The sequence below is a fragment of the Pseudopipra pipra genome, chromosome 2 (genome assembly GCF_036250125.1).
Source record: "Pseudopipra pipra isolate bDixPip1 chromosome 2, bDixPip1.hap1, whole genome shotgun sequence".
Lineage (NCBI taxonomy): Eukaryota > Metazoa > Chordata > Aves > Passeriformes > Pipridae > Pseudopipra > Pseudopipra pipra.
Genome location: NC_087550.1, coordinates 23,176,102 through 23,190,789, shown reverse-complemented (window position 1 = coordinate 23,190,789; position 14,688 = coordinate 23,176,102). Strand labels below are relative to the sequence as shown.

General features: G+C 39.9%; 1 protein-coding gene and 1 long non-coding RNA gene across 26 annotated transcripts in view; one reads left to right on the top strand and one right to left on the bottom strand.

Annotated features, from left to right (window-relative positions):
• The window catches only part of ZBTB20 (zinc finger and BTB domain containing 20), a 530,641-nt gene that overhangs the window by 260,361 nt on the left and 255,592 nt on the right, over window positions 1-14,688 (top strand). For 2 of the 25 annotated variants that reach the window (XR_010428073.1, XR_010428058.1), the window contains one exon: window positions 10,295-10,423. The exons of the other annotated variants lie outside the window; for them this stretch is intronic. The gene's annotated coding sequence lies outside the window, so the exon portion shown is untranslated. The remainder of the gene's footprint in view (window positions 1-10,294; window positions 10,424-14,688) is intronic. 25 annotated transcript variants of the gene reach the window in all.
• Window positions 6,436-14,688, bottom strand: part of LOC135409190 (uncharacterized) — a 31,843-nt gene continuing 23,590 nt past the window's right edge. The window contains exons 2-3 of the long non-coding RNA XR_010428079.1: window positions 8,770-8,876; window positions 6,436-7,798 (exon numbers count right to left, since the gene is read on the bottom strand). This is a non-coding gene — a long non-coding RNA (uncharacterized LOC135409190). The remainder of the gene's footprint in view (window positions 7,799-8,769; window positions 8,877-14,688) is intronic.

Genomic DNA, 14,688 nt, shown 5'->3' with positions numbered 1-14,688 from the left:
AGAAAGGGCCACATAATTTTCTCTCTGTGTGTGCATGTATTTGTATCTACTTCATGTTTTTTCATTTCTTTCAATTCGTAACATACAAAATATATAGGAAAAGACATCCATGGCAGCAAATAAATTTATTATTTATGTATGTTTTCTATTTTTTGGCCTAAATTTCATTAAATGCCTAAGGATTTTGTGCACCTCCATTTTAAGAGCTCTATTAGTCATTAAGGCATCTCTTAATCACCTCACATCATGACTAATTTTTGGAAGAGACATAGGGATAGCTAGGTTACACCTACTTCTGTGTAGAAACAAATGGAGGGGAGCCTTGTTGGGATTACTAGAATAGGTAGAGACTATGGATATTGTTCTGTGTAGTCCAAAGAAAGAGTATCACTTAATATATTACCATCAACATTGCTTCTCACACCTGGGCATCAGCTATTTATCTATGTTTTCTGGATCACCAAATCTGCTTTGAGATACCAGTGTGATACTCAAGTGGCTTTGGTTAAATTATTTTGGTTTCAAGTCATCTCTTTTTCTGATGGGAGATCAGGCCTGGCCTGGAACCAGCCATAGGTGGTGTGAAACTGCGTAGCTTAATTTGCTCTATTAACATAAGCTTTCACCTAAAAGTGTTGAGATCAGAGCAAGGGTTGCCTTTACAGCAGTGTGCACAGATCTGAGGGTGGAAAATTGCTCAGAGGAACTGTCATTCAAGTAGTAGAGTAGGAATGTTGTTTATTCCCCTTTCCCCTTGAAATAACAATGACACTTTACCTGTAGTAAAAGGAACAGAAGGAAGCAGTGGAGAGAAGTCCCTCCAGTCATGACTTTGGTTTTGACAGTTTAAGCACTGGCTACCATTCTAAAAAAAAGAAAAGCAATGACTTGCAAATAATCAGGTACAACATCACTGGTTGGGGAAAAGGGGACAGAGAAAAGTGGAGAAGATCAGTGGAGGACATTAGAAAGTGCAGCCCTCATCCCGCTGGAGTGAGCGGGATTTTTGTTGGCATCTTTCTTTCAGTTCTGCCTCCCTAAAAAAAAAAAAAAAGCCAAAACTTGTTGCATGCACTTAAGAGGAAAACCAAACAGTGTACCAGCCTGAAACACATAAGCCCTGGGCTGTCTTGTACTTTGCCACCTCTCTCCCAGAGGACCCTGGGGAAGCAGCATGCTCTGCCTCCCAGGGGCAGTGACATGAAGGCACTAGAGGTGGAGAGGAGCTCAGGCACAACGGTAACAGTAGCCTTCCAAAGAAGTTAGATAGGTACCAAGGTTTGATTGATCTGAAGGTGGAAATTGTGAATCTGTGATGAAAATGGTTCCTCATACTGGGATCTGTTGTGTGGGCTCCAGATATCTGCCTGGCTGTGAGCTGCTGCACGGCTTTTCTTTCTATGTTTTGTTTAAAATTTACACCTAAGTGTTTGTAGTGTAATAGTGATTTTCTCTTTCTGGCATTAAGACAAGTGCAATCTATATACTGTATTTATTAAATAAGGATTTTACAGGCATGAGGGACACCCATCTGTGTTACATAAACATAGGTACCTTTTGGTTTCCTTCTCCTTTTCTTCCCATGTTTATGCTGCACAAAGAAGTTATTAAAGCAGATACAGTTATGGAGTTTTTAGCTTTAATCTGCACAAGTTTTTTTAAACCTTTTCTCACATTATAACATACTTAACTGCTGCTTTAATGGCAAAGAGGAATTCTGTGGCTGCAAGCAGAGGAATATAAGAGGTATAGTAGCTTTCCTGTGAGAAGAATATGAGAATATTCAACTGACAGAGGAACTATGAGGAACAATTATCCCAAGCTGTGTCTTTGACAATGCTGTCAGATTTTCCACTTCCATGAGCACAGCTGGGCATGTGGTGCCAGGGTGAGAAATTCCACAGTGGCTGGAGGCAGAGTGCACTGGGTGCTGGCCTGGCTGGCAGTGTTGGAAGTCAGGAGTTGGAGCTGGAAAGAAAAGAAAAATGACTTTCTACAGCTTTGAGACTGTAAGGGAACAAAAACCACTAAAAACCCCAGTTTGGAATGTAAGGGAAGTGTCTTTGAAAGAGACCCCTTCCCAGACTGCTGCTCCTCAGAGGCTGATTCTGATCTTGAGGTTCAGGTTCTTAATATATCTGTACTGCCTGCTAAGACATTTTCTCCTCTACTTCCAATTAAAGATTTGATTTTTTGCAAATTTTCAGCTTACTTATGTATCATTTGAAAGCTTAGTGGTTGGTTTATTTATTTATTGGATTTTCTGTATCACTGGTACTTTAGGGGTTTTTTTGTGTATTGGGTTTGTTGTGTTGGTGTTTGGGTTTTTTTTAGTGGGGGAGGGTGGTTTGATGTGGTTGTTTTTTTGTAATCGAAGTATTTGCCTCATGTTATCTAACTGAATCTGGGAGCTCTGGAAGATAAGGAAATGGTGCAGGTCATACTCTGGTGGGCACTGAGGTCTGAGGTCCATTTGGATGTAGTTTTGGATGTAGTTTCCTTGGGGTCACCCAAGGATGTTGACCCTCTGATTTAAAAGTATAACAGTGTATTAGCTAGACTTCAGAGTGATAAGTTGGTTGCATCCAGAAAGGCAAAGTGTTGAAGAGGTTCTGAACAATCAAGAGGAGACAGTGGATTTCCTCATTTGCTAGTGCTCCAGGGGCTAGAGGTTGTTTCTTTTGTATACATCTCATTTTGCATGTTGTTTGAAATTGAAAATGGTATAGCTGTATGTTACACCTTCCGTTTTGAGCACTATGTGCTGTTCTTCATAACTTGTAGGATTTCTAGCTATTTAAGAATGGTTTACTGAACACTTGAGTTTGATAATCTTTGGGACTCCATCTAAAAGATTACTTCTTAAATTATCATATAGATTGCTTGTTACATCAGATTGCCTTGACTTTTACCTACTGCCTTGTCTTAGTGTTTGGAAGAAATGGTGTCTTTTATCGTTCTTTCTATGAGTTGTTTCATAGAGCTGTTCCCTGGCCTACCTTTTTAATGTTTTCTAATTTCTCTGTTGAAAACTTGGGAATTCTGGATAATTCCCCTATCAGGCAGACAGCTCAAATAATGGACCCCAAAATGTAGGCTGTTAATTATTTTTCAGTACAACGGCAATGTAATGTGTGACAACGGAGCTTTTTGGTAACAAGTGAAATAGTTTTGGACATACTGAAGACTAGAGTGATTAGCACTTAAATAACACCACGCTTCTGAGGATATCAAAGCACTTCATAGCATTTAATGAAGGAGGCTTTCCTTACATACCCAAAGGATGTACTTCACTGCCTCTAACTCTCCTCATAGGGAAGAGAGGAAACTGGTTCAGGGAGAGGTGAGGGACAAGGCAAAGTTATAATTAGTGGCTATATTGTCTGATGATGATCTCAGTCAAACACAGACCAAAAGACTGCATTTTAGTGCTCTGCATGAACCCTAGAGTGTCCCATTCCCAGCAGGGAATTTCTGCAGCAGCTACTGCCTTACTGGGCTCCACACAACCTGACAGGAAGGTGGCTCTTAGGGGAGAAAGCGCTACTGCAGGCTCATGCAATGGCTACAGAGAGAAGGGAGAATATGAACACCTTGTAAAACCATGGGTGGATAGCTGGTTATGGACAGAGAGGAGAAATGCAAGAGCAAGGGAGAAAGTAAATGAGACAGTGCATGTTTGAGGGGGAGAATTAGTGCATACGTGAGCCCAAGAAATAATGGGCAAAGGAGAGAATCATATTTACTTTCAGCTACTGAAACACAGAAACTCATTTGGTTTCCTGTGTAATCAGCACTGAAAAAACAGGTGTTTTTGTTGTTAATGCTCAACTCTGAAAAACCAAGTTCTCTACCTGTGTTTTGCAATACCTTTGATCTGGACACATGTAACAAATATCACCATGTGGTGGCCCAACAGGATTATTTTGGGATAATGGTCAACTTGAATCTTTTAGCCTTTATGTGGAAAACGTTGAGGCCATTGGCTCATGGTTGCCCTGGCTAATTGTTTTAGTAATTTAAGAGTACTATATTGTGAAAATCTTCTCTGTGTGCTCAACCTATCCATGAGAAAAGGATATCAGACCCCAAAGTCAGTCTTAAATTCCTTTGTAAATAGGTACAAGTGTTTTTCTGTGATGTTTTTCCTTGATTATTACAGTAAATATGAACTTTAAGTTGTATCAAGTCTGAATGTGTTGGGTTTTTCTTTTTTACTTTTGCTTCAGCAGTATTTTTAGATCCATGAAGGATCTAAAAGAGATTTGTTTTTAAATTTTGAGAGAAACTCCCCCTAGGCATAGAAATACAGGATTAAATTTGCTTTCTGGGCATTAACATAGCCTTAAAGCAGGCAAAGTGGGCATTGAGGGTGATAGCTGTGCTTGACTCTTAGGATTGATTTTGCTATATTAGACAAGCTACCTTTTAAATTCAGCATTCTGGTCTTAGGAATAGTCAGGGAGGAAGGCAGATATCTTCTGACATATATGTGTGTGTGACATTTAAAAATTGTCTTACTTGAAAAATACCATCACAGTTACAATTTATTCACTGCTGAAGCATACGTACAGTTGAGAAAGGTCTGTGCTGATTAATGAGACAATTATACACATTATTACCAGAGTATAATCAGACCTCATACTTTTAAGACACCAACATAAAGACACAAATACATTTTTGAAAAGCTTTATGCTATCTGTAGTTGTCATTGGCTAGCTTGGCTGAGATGTGCATAATGATAATTAGACTTAATAGTACTAAAGCACTGTCACTCAAATCCCATGCATTACCAATTAAGAAAACAAAACACTAATGATTTGAAAGATTTAACCAAGCCCATGACAGAATTTTCTGGTTGGCAGATGACACAGGAGTGCCACCATTCAGACCCATGCCATGAGTTCTCAGCTGTTGTGTCCTGGATCCTGAATCCAGGTGCAACATGAAAAGTCTGCAACCAAAAAATGTTATCCTGTTTTAGGGATCCATATTTTGTAGCATCCTGGATACATTTTCCTGCTCTTTTTGAAAACTATGGCTCTCATTTAGGTGTAGGACTCTGACATAAGATGATGCTAATGTGAAATAATGAGAGTTTTATCAGAGCAAACAAATATACATTGAAGTCCCACTACTGCAATCAGACAGCAAAAGGGTACCTATGAAAGCTCACGTTTACTGTATAAAACACATTTTCAGGCAGAATAATAATATGTTTCTTTAATTTTTCCTGTGGTAGAAGTGTGGTCCTTGGCCTAGTTTCATATTGTCTCTGTGCTGCGAAATGGATTAACCTTGAGCATGTAGCATTTGCAGCTGAGTTTGAAGGCAGTCTCATCTAAAACTGAAGAACCCTAGTGTTTCTCATCTAAGGGATTCTTGTGCACAAGTTTTGTGTTTAGTTCTGAATATCAGGTTGTACCACCATTCTTGGCTTTAGCACACCTCCATAGCTCCTCACCAGTTCTTGAGAGGCCTTTTGGCTGTATGTTTTATTATTTGTATTTATTATTTTCAGTCTTCTTGAAGTTTTCTTTTTAAACAGTAGACAGAGCAGGCTCACTGCTGTTGACTTTGTGACCTGCTTCCCATTTCAGTCCCCACATGCTTAAAAAGTTTAGAAGTTGGCAGTATGTCTCCTGGGACTGATGTCTGAGCAATGGACCATTAAAAAGCAAAATGAAATGTAAGACTCCTTTTTGCTCGTGTTAGGAGCTCTGGATGTGCAAGTGAACACTTGCTTTGCTGATCACTGAACCTCAGGAAGGGAGAAAAGAGAAGGACTCCTTTTCAAAGCAAAATGGCCTACTGGAAGTCAAAACTGCATCTTGCTTGCTGTATTAGCTAGTAAGACTACAAGCAAAAAATAGCTTTTTTTTGTTCTTCATAAAAATACATTGAAATGTCAGGAAGAAACTAAGCAGTTTAGTGAGGAGTGAGTGCAGGCTATGGATTTTATTTTGGTTTTATTATCAACTCACTGTGTGACTTTGATCATGTGTCTTAGTTTTCCCCTGCATTAAGTGAAGACTGGAAAAATGTGTACTGTAGTTTTTGATGTTACACTTTATTTATATAGATTCCAAGAGCCCCTGCAGTGGTTTAGGTGCTGTCCGCCTGTTATGGAAGTGCCATGTAGACTTCAACAACTTAGTTTAGCTAAACTCTGACAGGTAGAAACTTCATTATGCTAACTTTCCCCACAGCTAGCTTCTCCCATCAAAAGCAAACCTCTCCTTTAAGCCTCTGTGAAGTAACAGCACATTTCTGGATATCTGAAAAGGCTCAAATGTAGTGGAATGAAATTATTAATGATGTATTCCCTCACAGCAAACAGATTTTGGTCTCCTGTAATTAAGCAATACAGAAGTAGTACTTGTCACCTTCCCGCTAGAAAAAGTTAAAATAACCACCACACAATGTTAGGCAGTTTTCTCCAAAATTAAAGTTTTATTGTTGAATCCTTGCAAGTCTTATATTAACAAAAACATATGTTTTATTTTCTTAGATGTTAGTACAGCTTTTTGTTTGCATTTAAATGTTCTTGTGGAGTGTTTATACCAGTCCCAAGGAAGAACATTGTTCACACATGAAAATCTGTAAATGAAACCAACTTGAAACAAGAGTAAAGCCAGGACATCTGTTTTAATATCCCAGAGAGTAAACCAGCTGTGTGTATATATATAATATATACATGCTAGTAGTAGATGTTAAATTAGATTTTAAGAATTTGTTTCAGCTTAATAGCCTAAAATGTTATTAGTAACATAGATAAGGAAATTACTTAATGAAAAATATATGATTTTTAACCTGACAGTGTCCCTCTTAATTAAGTTATGAGATCCTTAGATGAATGATGTTATAAAAGTGCAGTGTGTAGCTTCTATTATTTATAAGACAATGCCAAAGAGCTAGCTCAAACCAATTAAAGCAAGGAAAATCTCATTGAAACTTGCCATTCTGAGCAAGTGAATGCTGAATATTTCTAGAGAATTCATACAGCTTTAGCATCTCAAACATGGTACCCAGTTAGTTCTTTTTGATGCAGGAATTGCACATTTTGGGAAAATAATGATAATAATAATAAATTAATGAAAATTATGATTTTCACAGGTTTTGAAATGTGAACAAAAATCTAAGTATTTTAGTATTGGTGATCAATAAAATTTAAATTAGAAGTCCTGGTATCCTCACCTATCTTACAAAGTCAGCCCTCCAGTGAAATTTTGGGGTTTTTTATAAAAATCCTCAAATATTCCTATTAGGCAGCTAATTGAGTTCCGCTGTTAAAGACCCCTATGAGGCTTATTTCTACTTGCCTGAAGCTGGTCCGGGTTTATCTACCCTTCAGCACAGCAAGCAGTATAGACCCACAGACCTTTAATCTACAGGTCTCCTAACAGTGACAGCAAAAAATTTTAGTATTTAGCTGTACTCAGGCGTGTGAGCACTCTTAAGTTCAATGCAGGGCTGAGGAGGGATGATGTATGATGCACAGCAGGGCCGAGCTGGCACAGGGCACCGCTGAATCATTTCCGTCCCTCACTGTGAGGACCAGGGAGGCCAATATTAGCAACTCACTCGGCGTCCCAGCTGCAAGCTCAGCTCAGCCCAGTTGGGCAGTAAAACAGCGGGATCCTGGAGAGAGTTTGTGATCTCCAACTTGTGAATTGCTTTTGGAGGTCCCGTAACTCGTATCTTTCTTCGTCTGTGGAATGTGTCTTGTGGCTTTCAACTGTGTGGAGATTAGGTGTGGTACATGGCTTTAAAGGCAGGAAGGTTAGTTGCTCGTGATCTAAGAGAATTAAGAGGGTAAATATTGGGTTTGTTGGTGGTTAACTTATCGTTAGTGATTTTTTACTTCTGCCAGTTACTTTATCAATTAGGTACTTTAGTTATTAAATTATCTACAATTTAAGCAAATAAGAAATCTGAAATCCCAGATATATGGAAATAAATGTGTTCTTTCTGGGTCCATGGGTTTATCCTAAATATCCAAATCATTGAGTTACAATTGATTAATATCTCTGACTTTATCTTTCCCGTGCTTACCACTCTTGAGGGCTGTAAAAATCATAAATTGCGTGGAATTTCAATCAAACTGTATGCAGCACAAGCAGGCTATAGAGATCTTGTAACATCTTTGAAACCTTTTTCTACTCTGCCTTCAGAAAAATCCTAAGCAACACAAATAATGAAGTAGTCAGTTTTAATGGCTTGATTCTGGGAATATTGTTGAAGCAGTCAAAATATGAAATTGCTAAGCAGATCTTTAAGAAAATACATGTAATATCTTAACATGATTATAATTTTAAGCTAGTTTTCTATAGTGGTTCAAGCTATAACCCCTAGAACTGATAGACTATAATCATGTCTTATACTGATCATGCTTGGCATGGAAAATGAACGTTCACAAGGCTTCGGCTTAGATTAACCATGCACCACAGATGTGTTCAATGAGCCTGTTTCCTGTTTTGCTGTATAAGCCCCCCCCAATCCAATCCTTTAGAGACATTTTTATCTGCTAATAAGCATAATTGCAGTCATTCCTGCTGTCATTTATAAAATTATAAGACATTTATTTAGTCGGTTGTGGTGCTTAAGGCTGCTAAGTTTCCCTGACCAGAACTGAAGCTCTGCTGGCAAATGTTTCTTTAAGACTTCAGTGGTACACCTGGTCTCCATGTTCTTTCTCCAATAGCTCTGTGATGAGCCATTTACTATGTAGAGGTTTGCACCAGATAAGTAAAATGCTCTGGTTCTCACCTCTGTCCACTTGGTACCATTTGTGGTTGCACAGAGATGATCCAGTTTTCCTCTGAGTCTTTCAGATTGTGAGTGTAGATCCTGAAGCCAGGAAGGTTTCAGCATCTCTGTGAGAACAAAATGCAGGTCCATGGCGATTAAAGCAGAGAAATGGGGTGTGTGATGTCTTGCAAATTGGGTGAGATTGTTTCAGAGGAGTGGAAATGTGCTGTGGAGGCTGCCATAATTGTCACATCTTACCACAGAAGCATAGAATGGTTTGGGTTGAAACGGTCCTTAAAGATCATCTAGTTCTAACTTCCCTGACATGGACAGGGACACCTTCCACTAGACCAGGGTGCTCAAAGCTCCATCCTCAAGGGAAAGGAGACCATCTTGCAGGTCTTCTGCTGCTCATGGTAGCTTATTGGGCTACATTTAACTTCAGGCATCATTTCTTGTGTAAACCATTTGAACACTCTTTTTTTTTTTTCCCCTTCTGCCATATTTTTAAACTGCAAATAATGAAAACAATTTGAGGAATACATCTGGAGACTGGAATTTCTGTATTTATTCTGATGTTACATACAAAGTGTCTGCCACTCGGCCCAGTTCCCTGTTTCAAGAGTTGAGTACATCTTCTTAAATCAATAGGAGTTTAGCCATTTACTTGAATTTAAGTAGTTAAAAGGACTCTTGTTTTGAGGTATAACTAAAAGTTTCAGAGAAAGCACATCTGTTAGCCAGACATTGCTTCAAAATCCTGAATTTAGTAGGAAGTTTTAAAGGCTTTGTGGGAAATAATGGACTGCTCTGGGGAACTGCAGAATATTCAGATTAATCATCTAGACAGAAGTTTGTGGGTTTAGGGACTCTTCAGTATAGAAATGCTGGAATCATGAGCTAAACATTATGGTGCATCACTTGGTTCTACTAAAAAAGTATATCATCCTTTTAACTTGTGAAATCCTACTGTACAAAGATCTGCCAAAGTAAAATAGTTCAGGGGGGCAACACTGGTGAAAACTGTGACTGTTACTAATTTCACCCTCACTGGTGTTTGTTCCATGCAACTGCTGTTTCTTCTTCCTTATTCATATTATAGTTGATTTTTTTTTTTTTTTTTGTTTATCCACATGAATAGACAAGCTCATGAAATGGTCTCAAGCAGCAAACGGCTTTGGAAGTCAGACAAAGTGAACTAATCTCCAGTTTATAAACGTATGGGGATGCTGAAAGGACAAATGCTTCAGCAAGCAACTTTAAAGAGGAATTGGGATGTGGAGTTTCCGAAGGAAAGGAATTGGAGGTGACAGAACACAATACAGCCTGAGCATAATGACACATTGAGTAGAGAAATTTAATTACATAAAGAGGGATAATAGATGAATCAACTAGAAAAACCAGAGAGAGCAGGGAGAAATGAAAAAGAAAAGAACCATCTGACCGTAGGAAAACAAAATAGAGAACTTTGCAGTCTCTTACTAGCCAGCCTTTGAAATTGAAGAGGGTATATGAAATTTTTAAAAACTCATTTGTTTCTTAGGCTGCCAGGGGAAGGAGACTGCAAGGGAAGAAGTGACTCTGCTCTCATATGGCTCAAACTGCTTCAAAAGTCTTCCCGGTGTGATAAATAGTGCAACTCCTTTGTGATCTCTGGATGAAAGTCACGCTAGTAAGTCCAAAAAATCATTCAAAGGCCAAGTTCAGCAATCCTCAGCCCTGATTCAGGCAAAACTGCCATTGTTTCACACATGAGTGTCTGGAAAACAGAGGATACAGGGGCACTGAGCCAACTGTTCTTTTTTTACTTCATCTTCCTTTTTTTTTTTTTTTTAATTTATTGTAAGAAAAAAAAAGGCTGAACGGCTTTTCGGAGTGGAGAAAACTGTGAGAAAGGGAGGGGGCCACCCACTTGTGGTGGCCTGTCAAGGCTGAGCAGATCCTCCACTTTTTCCGTTCCACCTGCCCCCAATCTGCCTTATAGTTTGCATCGAGGCCAGTCTTTCAGCCCAAAAGGAGAGCTTCGCAGAAAGTTATGGGCAAACAGTCTGAATGCAAACTGTTCTGCAAACTTAATTATAGCATTTGCAGTTAAATGCAAACTAGTAGCAAAGCAGTGGGAAGAACTGGGTGCTCAGCAGGGAGAGGCCAGGTACAAATGCTTTGATAGTTAAATGGATTCGAATTTGAATTAGACACCTTTTTAGCATCTTAGAAGAAACAATCTCACCTCTGGTTCAGGATGTATCTTTTTTTTCTCTCTCTTTTTCCCCGTTGCCTGTGTGTACAATTAAATCATAATCAAAGCAAAGCAAGCAGCTATGGTTCTCCTAAGGGCTATATTGAAATCAGTGAAGCATCTTCGTGATCTATTGTTCTTAAAAGTGTTCACACTGAGTCACCTCCTCAGCATCTTCCTGCAGTTCAGGGTAGAATTTCACCTCAGGTTTCACTGATTGTTTGGGAGGCTGTGAAGGGATTATGGCTGCTTTCCTTTTCCTTGGGAGTAAGTTTTCCTAGTTCTGGTAACTTTTACAATTACTAAGTAATAAGAAAGGCAGTTATTTGGGTGCCATTCCTTTTAAGTGTTGAAGCCACTGCGAGTTTGGAAGAGCTCAGCAGAATGCCTAACACATTGCAGAGACAGGCTTCATGCTGTGCTTCACAGGCAGTCTTAACTCAGGCAAACTCATACTGAAGTCAGCTGAGGTTTTCCCTGAGTGAGAAATGAGTTAAAAACTGAGGCAAGATCCTGATCTTTTACCCAGGCACAACTCCAACAACTTTAGAAGAGTTGCTTTTGACTTACAGCATTGTAACAAAGATCAGAATCTGGGCTTCAATAAAGACTTCGGCATTTGGCCCCAGTCCTGTGAAGGCCTTTATTAATTTATTTATTTATTAAAATGGACAATTGCTTTGACTTTAATAACCCTTACCTCAAAGTTCACTTGAAAGAAAACTAATAAGACTTTTTATTGAAAGGGGAAAAAAAAGAGAAGTTTAGCTATGGTCAGCCAGGGTGGGAAATTCCATTGTGGCTGCAAGCCCATGGCAGGTAGAGTGGAATTTAATGAAGGAAACTGCTGTGTTTTTGTGTCTTTCTGTATGTTTTTCCTTTAAAACCAAGAGCTGGGCAGGCTTCCCATTTGACCTGATGTGACCCAAGCAAATTGCTTCTTATATAAAAACAACTGCAGACTTGGAGAATGTGAAAATGCACTGTATCCTTTTTCCAACTCAGGGAAAATGAAAGCCTGAGAAACAGGACGGCCCTGTCAATACTGGTTGAGCAAAACTATCACTCAAGCCCTATAAAGAGAGATTAGAACAGGCTTCCTTATGCCAGAGGGATTCATTAGAAGTTAGATCTCTTTACGTGTTTTTTTTTAAAGAAACACACCGTCAGTAAGAGAAAAATCCATTTTTCAGATTTTTTTTTTTTTGGTTAAGGGAGGAGAAAAAGAAGTGCTCATAAAAGAGGAGAAAGAGACAGCGAAGGGAAGAAAGAGGTTTTAACTAACACACCCAAATGAAAAGAAATAAATTGATAATTGTTAAAATTCAGGCAAAAAGCCCAACTTTCAGCTTTTGCTGTAACTTGGGAGAGCACAGGCACAGGGATTCAGGGTGTGTCTACTGATATTGTATTCAGATGTGTTGCCTTGGCATGTGTACTGACGGATTTATTTAAAAAACAAAGCAAAAAAAAGAAAGGCATTGTGTGCTCGTGAAATGACTTCATAAAATCCTTCCCTTTATGAATTATTTTGATCACAGGGCTTGTTGTTTAAATTTCTAAAGTAGTGTGCTTTTTTTTTTTAATTGCCTTCTTTTCAGAACTGTCTGTTCTCGAGTTGGCACCTTCCGCATAGCAGCATGCAGAGATTAAAGGAGAGGGGAGGGAGGGGAGGTGTGGAGGCTTTCATCAGACCAAGGGGGTGACGTGGTGCATGAGTAAACTCACATCTTCTGTTGGTCACCCCCAGAACGTATCTCAGCCACTCTTCTCCCTTATAGGCATGTCTAATCTGCAGCGCCTACTCTGAGGAGAGACAAGCAAGCACTCGGACTGTCACATGCTGCCATGTTAGAGGAGACAAAATAGACTTTTGTTTGCTGTGTCTTGCTTAAAATGGAGGTGAAGAGCTTCCTACACAGGAAAGCAAGATATGGTAATGCTTTCCAGATTCACTGAGGCCTACTTTTCCGAAACACAGCTTTTGCTTGTGCTCTGTGGGCTTCTGACTGTTGCTGCAAGTTTTTTCCTTCTGTGGCTCGTGAGTGCAGCTGATGGATACGATGAGAACTCCTGGCGTTGCACACTAGTCGGGCAACATGTAGAAGGAAACTCTTGACTGTTTTGCTCCAGATATGGTGTCAAGGATCTCAAAAGTCGGTAGTAGTTACTTCCACAAGATCAGCATTCACAATCATCATCATTCAGATCCTGTATTTATCCAGAGGTTGCAATGGAATTTTCAGACTAAGCATGAAACCTAGGGTTCAGGAGAGCACAGCTTCACTGGCTATGTCTTCTTTTTATTTGCTAGGGAACATTCACAAGGTCCTTATTATATTTCTTGTTACTTGATAGAGTCTGATGTGAGGTAGTACTTGTGACAGCCCCCCCAGGACTATTTCTGCTTATGTAAAGGAGGAGGTCAGAATAGTACTGCCCTGAAAAGGGCTGTGAGCTTTTTATTGTAAGGTCGTATTTATAACATTAGGATTTCCAAAGAAAGGTGGTATTTCTCTCAGGAATGCTTGTATTTTCAGAAGGTGGTACACCAATTCATGAGCCTGGCACTGATTTGAGGATAGGATTAATAGATTTGTATTGTATGTATTGGGTTTTCAGGTCTCTTCTCATTGCCCTGTCTACTGAGCAAACAGATGACAGCTGCACATATAAATGGGTGTAAGGTAACAGCAAACAGTGATTCAGGTTTCTAGATTATGTTGGAAAGGATGCTGATTCCATGGGAGCAAAGAATCCTTGTTTGGCTGACTGTGTGCAGTGTTAGAGCTTTGCCTTAGTCTTTAATGGTAAGACCAGTTGTTCCTTGGATACCCAGCCCATGAGCTGGAAGACAGGGATGGTGAGCAGAATGAAGCTCTCATAATCCAAGGAGAAATGTAGTTAGTGAGCTGCTACACCACTTAGACACACATACGTCTGTGGGCCAGATGAAATCCACCCAAGTGTACTGAGTGGGTGTACTGGCTGAAGTGCTCACCGAGCCACTTTTCATCATGTATCAGCAGTCCTGGCTGCTGTCCCCTGGGAGGGGAGATCCCAATTGACTGGAGATTGGCCAGTGTGATACCCATCTAGAGGAAGGGCTGGAAGGAGAATCCAGGAAACTACAGGTCTGTCAGTCTGACCTCAGTGCAGGGGAAGGTTATGGATGGAACCAAATCATCTTGAGTACCATCACGTGGCATGTGCAGGACAATTGGGATATCAGGCCCAACCAGCAGGAAAGGCAGGTCCTGCTTGACCAACCTGATCACTTTCTATGACAGGGTGACCTGCCTAGTGGATGAGGGAAGGACTATGGATGTTGTTTACCTGGACTTCAGTAAATTTAGCCTTTTACACCGTTTCCTACAGCATTTTCCTGGAGAGACTGTCCTGACCTGGGCAGGTGCACTGTTCATTGGATAAAGAACTGTCTGGATTGCCTGTCCCAGAGAGTGTTGGGGAATAGAGTTACATCCAGCTGGTAGTCAGTCACTAGTGGGATTCCCCAGGGCTCAGTATTGGGTCCAACCCTGTTTATCTTCATCGACAATCAAGTGTGCCCTCGATCAGTTTGCAGACAACACTGAGTAGGGCAAGGAATGTTGATCTGCTGGAAGGCAAGAAGGCTCTACAGAGGGATCTGGACAGGCTGGATCAGTGGGCTGAGACCAATTGTATGAGGTTCAACA